Below are 7,080 nucleotides of genomic sequence, written 5' to 3' on the forward strand. Positions count from 1 at the left end.
CCTTTGCAGTATCTGTCTATCTATCTTCTAGCCGCCTACGTCGTGCTCTCATGGTCGTTTCGTTAACTTGGTAGGTGCCAAAATTGCATAGCATGAGAACAATGTATGACACATAAATGATAGGTTAAAAGGATGCGTGTCATGTGGTCATGAAACAGCTGCCTACGTCTTGGTGCTCTCATGGTCGTTTCGTTTACTTGGTAGTACCAATTGGCATAGTATGACAACAATATGACGCATGACTCATGACAAAAATGCAGTCATGAAACACTAATATGACAGTGACCCAGCGAAGATTAACACTAAAAAAATGAAATGGGTTCGGACGTGGGTACCTAAGGGAAGGAAACACAAAAGGATGGTGGTAGAAGTCATGGTCATCAGCATGACTCAGCAAAATGACAATGACTCAGCAAAAAAAGGATTAACTCTCAAAAACCACTGAAATTGGTTCGGACGTCGTACTGAGAGAAGGAAACACTAAAGGATGGTGGTAGAAGTCGTAACCATGAGTATGACTCAGCATAAATGACAATGACTCAGCGAAAAAAGATTAACACTCAAAAACCACTGAAATTGGTTCTGACGTGGGTATTAAATTAAGGAAACACTAAAGGATGATGGTAGAAGTCATAGTCATGAGCTTGACTCAGTCAAAGTGACAATAACTCAGCAAAAAAAAAAGGTTAACACACTCAAAAACCACTGAAATGAACTCGGACGCGTGGGTGTTAAGTGAAGGAAACCCTAAGGGATGGCGGTAGAAGCCATAGCCATGACCATGACTCAGCAAAAATGACAATGATTCAGCGAAAATGATTAACAGTCAAAAACCAATGGAATGGGTTCGGATGTGGTACTAAGTGTAGGAAAAGGCTAAAGGTTGATGGTCGAAGTCATAGTCAAGAGCCTGACTAAGGCTTTCGCCTTAAGGTCTCTTAGGCGTATCTAAAGGGACTCCTGAAGACTCATGACATGCGTGTCATGTAGGTCATGAAAGAGCCGCCCACGTTTTGGGGCTCTCATGGGCGTTTCGCCAACTTGGTATACGCTCCCGCACACTGCTTCGCACAACGTCGATTCCCACAGGGCGTGGGATCTGCCGGGCTTTTTCTCATGGGGTATATCCTAGAACCACTGTTTGAGGGCAATGCCGGATAAGTGCGTTTCGGAAAACACGTGACGCAAAATGCAAATCTAAATATTATCCCACAAGTAAAGACGGTCAAGTAACTTGGCGGGATGTATGACGGTTCACTGTCTTGGAAGGCGCACATTGACTATATTGCAACAAAAGGTGTTCGTGCGGTTGGCTTGCTGCGTAGGCTGAGCAATAGTCGATCAGAAATGCGAAGAGCAAAGCTTTTAACAATATACCGCATGTATGTTCGACCGATATTGGAATTTGGATGTGTACTGTACTCTGGAGCTCCTGCCTATAAACTTCGCCCCCTTGTTCTTCTGGAAAGGCAGGCCTTGCGACAATGTTTAGGGCTACCTAAGTTTGTAGCAAATGAAGTTTTACATCTGGAAGCTAGGATGCCATCTCTTGTTACGAGCTTTCGATTATTAGCTGTAGTCATATTTAAGACTATATGAATCGCCTATAAGGCGTTCACAAACAGTTTTATTGCGATAGCAATTATATGGACACTCCAAAGCAGATTTCTGCCGTCGGCGTCGCCGTCGTCATCGCCGTCGCCGTCGCCGTGAGGTTCCATATGACGTCAATAGAGATGAAATTGTCGCCGCGCGCCGAACGCTGTATGTGCGAGTGAAAGGGCGCGAGGGACGCCCGCTTTCACGAGGAGTGAACGCGCGGTGGAGAACAAACGCGCGTTCTGCGCCGTGCTCCCTTAAGGGCTGCAGAAGTAGGCGTCTCTCTCCTCCTTTGCAATCACCATATATGTAGTGCAAACGCGCCTTCTTCCGACGCGCGAGAGGCCCTAGGGGGGGGGGGGGGGGAAGGGAGGCGACGTTTAGCTGCGACACCAAGTGACTTGATGCGGCGTTAGTGACTGTTGCCGGAGCCTCTGATAATACCAGAGGCTCCGGCAACAGTCACCAACGCCGCATGCATTTTGTGCGAACGCGGGCAAAACGCCGACGGCGTCGACAACAGTTTTGCGTGTTGCCGGTGCTGCTGCATGTCCAAGTTTATACAGCTGATAAAGTTCCTATCATTACTCCGTATAGCTCTCTACAAATTTGCCATCGCAATTGATGCTTCGCCTTTCAGGTGAAACTACGACAACTTTTTTTTATCTCCCAGCCGGACTTGTTTTTCGGCTTGTACTGGCCGCGAATCCACACACCACAAATTATTTTTATTCAAACTCTCCCAGATCAATTAAACATCCAAATTCGTGAGGTGAGTCCTGTTGTTTAAAACACCAATTCCATTAAAATTCAGTATGATGACATTTTTCCTAAAAAAGCAAAGGCATTACCTTACCGCATGCCAATTAAGCTCAATCTTAAATGATTACTTTTTGCACGTTCCGATCAAGACAGTTATTGCCACTGACGCTTCCCAAAATGAAGAAAAGTGTCGAATTGGAATATTTTCTCCTATTCTTGATTGGTCGTTCTCTCTTCGCCTCCCAGACTTCGTACCTATCTTTCTAGCGGAATTTTTAGCTGTCGTTCTAGCCCTCCGCAAACTCAATACATCAACACGTTCCACAGTGGTCGTGACGGATTTTTTATCTCTGTGCTCATCCCTCACAGCTTCCGATAATTCCCCGGTTTTGCGAACTTTCAGATCGTTAGTGCCCCCTCACTTAGCTTTCATTAGGTTAGTGTGGGTACCAGGGCGTAAGGGCCTATTTCTAAACGAAATGGCAGATTCGTTGGCGAAAGCGTCCCTGAATGGCCCGGTAATTCAAATCCTACCGGTTTCAGTTTTCATCATAGGGGCTAGATTTCGGAGAAAGACGACGCTGTGTGAAATTCACGCCCCTTCTTTAACAAACTCCTCAGATTTTCAGCCATTGTCGCATTATTGGAATAGCAAACTCGGTCAATCGCGATCACTTGAAGTCGCAATCACTAGACTACGCTGCAGAATTCCATTTCCTAATTTTTACCTACACACAGCTGGTCTGGTTCTCTCACCGAACTGTCCATTGCGGACAACATGAAACATTAGATCATTTTCTCATTGTCTGTCAAAGATATTCTGAATTGCGAAAAAGAACCTTAGAAACACCGTTCCGCCTTCTTAGATTAGAATTAAATGTTCAAAATTTACTATCTTTGGGGGCCTCTACCCTTGAGCAGAGCGACAGGAAGGTTGTCGATGCCATCCAGGATTTCATTGCAGGGTCAGAAAGATTTAGATGATAAAATCAGGGCTTAGGGTTCCGAAATATTTTTTTTACAAATTTGATGACTAGCTGTTAATTTTTTTTTAGTTTTCCTTTATTCCTTTATTCTATTAAAGACATGTGATATATCCTACCTATTCATTCTCATATGCATACGTATTCCCAAATTTATGCTTGCAGTATTTTATAAATCTCCTTTCTCATTGTTATATCGAACTACCCAGTTCTTGGCCAATCCCCCAGAGTTGGTATGTGCCACTACCACCAAGGCTCTACATCTACATCTACAGCGCATACCACAGCTCCTCAGCTGAGCGAATTCGCAACGGTGAATACGTACTGGTAGCTCGTTCCCTCAACCACGGACAACGGATCCTCCTTGCGGAGTCGTTCGACTCCTCTCAGCAGCCCCGTCCATGGCGCTTAGCGGTTGGGTCGCAAGATAACCACGTGGCCGCTCGGTGGATCACTGACAGCCGTGAGTTCGATCAGTTTATGTGTTCGAATAATTTGTCTGCCAATGAATGACACCACATCATGCCGTAGGACACAATTACTTATAAATAAATAAAACATGTCTGAAGAAGAACGCGCACTTTTTCAAGCGAAGCATTCTCGATAAGTTCAACCCGATTTTCTGTAATGGGTATGCGGTCCGATGGCCGTTTTCATGGGCCGATACCGAAGATGTTGCAGTCTAAAAATGTGTGCCGAGATGCCACTGGGGCCTGTGCGTATGTGTCATTGGGCGTGTGCAACTGGGTAAATGCCACTCGGTATATGTGCCGTCCTCAATTAACATATTTAACGCCAATTTGGGTCACTGAGTGTCAGAACAACAACGAACACCATCTACGTAGTGATATGAGCGCAATGCTTCGCAATTCGTAGATGTCAACGGGAGTTGACTGTGCCTGAATTACACTCCGTGGTGGCTTTGTGACTATGACGTTGCGCTGCTCAGCACGAAGTCGCGGGATCATATTTCCAAGATGGCAGCCGCATTTCGATGAGGCTGAAATGCAAGAACCCCGTGTACCATGCATTGGGTTGCACTTGAAAAAAAAAAAAAAAAAAAAACAGGTGGTCAAAATTATTTCGGAGTCCCCCAGTATGGCGTACCTCATTATCGGATCGCGATTTTGTCAAGTAAAATCCCAGAATTCAACTGTTTTAGTAGCCAATTTTTTTTCAATTAGGAGAAACGTCGGTAGCACAATGTGGGGACATTTCGGGGAAACCGGTATCAGACTTTTTGCTTCGCATAACTTTTATTAGCCACCTGCCTTTTGTAAGTTGAGCGCTGTCCCGTCCACTTGGCAGTCGCCTTCTGAAGCCTTTAGCAGAACAAAGAAGCTATAGCTGTTGTGCTACAGGTGCCTGCGCACATGATCTTATCCTTTGCAGGATGTCACTTTGTGTAGTACACATTCTCTTAGTGTTTACTTTTTCCATATAAGTTTTGACTTAGCTGTTATTAAATTGGCACATTAAGGACTTGACGTTCTTGTTACCTACAACAATCTGCAATTTATTTAAAAATCTTTATCAAAATCTTTCACTGCCCAGTCCTCTTCATACTTCTCTAATCTAGCCCCCCAGGTAAACTCCGTCTTTTCGTTTCCTTGTTGAGTTTCCTACTTTGCGATTGAAGACAGCGTGAGTTCCTCATAACATCTTCTATAAAGCATGTCAATTCGAATGACGTTTGACACTCTCTTTTGAACAGTATTTGGAGACGGGTAGCATTCATCGATTTGGCCGTTAAATTTTCTTCTACATATGTGCAAGGCTTCTTGCGTACTGTTCTTCGGCGAGGTCACATTGTGCAGAACGTTTTGCCTCGTTTGTTACTTCAGCTGAGCTCTCATGCACAGCTCTGCTGAATAAGTAGTTGCATATATATACATTAGTGTAAGCCCTTGCGGGCTGTTACAGGGGTAGATAAATAATATGCAATACTAAATGCGAAGCAGTTCCAAATGTTGCTGCATAGTTCCAGCTGACATTCCACAAAGACATCATAATCGAGATTACACCATTCGAAAATAGTGCGTGGCAAAAAAAAAAAAAACAAAAAAAAAACAAGACCTGGAATAGATCAACTCTTCTAAGCGTAGGCTATAAAAAGGCATAAGAATGATTCATATGCTGGGACATATTACCCGGAGAGCGCAAATACTAAGTAGGATCTAAATTTAGATTTTTGTATGGAGCTGATACGGGAATTTATTCATACGCGCAATATGTCTACGGCCAGACAGTTTCACTGAGCAGTATTTGGAGGCGTGAGGCCGGGTACGAAAAATTCTTGTGCGATGGTTGGGAATTGGCGGTTGCTTGCAACTAGGGTACATTAGAAACCGGGGCTGCACCGTATTCGGTAAAACGATATTCAGTTTCTTTCCAATGTCACTTATTTCTGTAAAATTATGTGAACAGACGAGGACGACGGCCCTGTAGCTTGGGTGTCTTAGGCCTCGCCTTCTCAAGAGATGTTCCGCAGACACGTATCCGGGAGGTTTTCTTCGGGCGACCAGATCGCGAAAGAAAAAAAATTCCGAAGTTCTCGAACTAGGTTTGCATAACGGCATGCAGGAGCTGTATGTATGCCCCCTAACTCATCTAAGCAACCTATATCGTTGAGAGTCCCAGAAACGTTCCTTCCGCGGCACCTGTGGGGAAACAGCACATGCGATCGATATGCGTCTTCTGCACGTCTGCTCGATCAGGGAAGTGATCTTTACAGTATGTGCCGCATGGGTCCGCTCTGCGCATGCTCCGCCTTAACCAAAAATTAAAATGAAGAAACTAACTAACTAAAACTAACTAAAAAGACTAACTAAAACCATAACTAAAGAGTTCGCTAAAATTAACTATAGCATAACTTCTTAAATAAAAGTAAGGGAGTTAACTAACTAGAAGTTGCCATTTATGAACTTCAACATTATAACAAAGAAAGGTTTCAGGGCCTTCCAAAATCGACCTACAATGTGCAGAATACGGTGTTGTTTATAATTACCATGGCAGAGGTAGTCAAGTATAGGTACACATTGAGAGAGCCGTATTGATTCAAAATTTGGAAATGTAATATATTCGCTAAGTATTGTTCAGTCTAATCTGCAAATTTATCGGTTTTGCAGGCTCTCTTAAAATTAACATTTCATTATTCGAGACTATGTGCCCATTCCATCCCAACTCCATTTCGAAATCCCGGGCTCCCATTTCGTTCCCAATCCATCTGCGAGACAGGTGCCATCATTCCATTCCCATTCCATTCCGGGGACTCAACATTTGTAGTGGTTTTGGAATTCTTTCAGCCCCGGTGTTGCCACTCCGCAGCTCTAGTACTGTGTCCGACTCCCGTGTTACAGTGCAGAATCAACACCTTCTGTAAACCGTGCCCTTGTACTCGGAATATAAGGCACGAATGCTTAGGGAGGCCATCCTAAAGCCTAATCTTCCAGGGACTTGACCCTTGGATAACGGATAACAAATGCGCTAACTCATTGTTGTAGTACCTACATGACACAGGTATGCATGCGTTTTTTTGTTTTTGTTTTTTTGATGACCCTTTTCGTCCTTTTTACTATACCGGGTGCCTTTTTTTTATACCATACAGTTTTTTGTTTTAACCATCTCCTGTGGCAGATGGCATAATTCTAGTCATTGTGCCGGTCCTGCCTGATTATTCAAAAAGGCGGACAGTACTTGCACGATAATTCCAAATGCATAATCGACTAATTTAAAA

Source organism: Dermacentor silvarum, chromosome 3 (assembly GCF_013339745.2).
Source record: "Dermacentor silvarum isolate Dsil-2018 chromosome 3, BIME_Dsil_1.4, whole genome shotgun sequence".
NCBI classification, from domain to species: Eukaryota; Metazoa; Arthropoda; class Arachnida; order Ixodida; family Ixodidae; genus Dermacentor; species Dermacentor silvarum.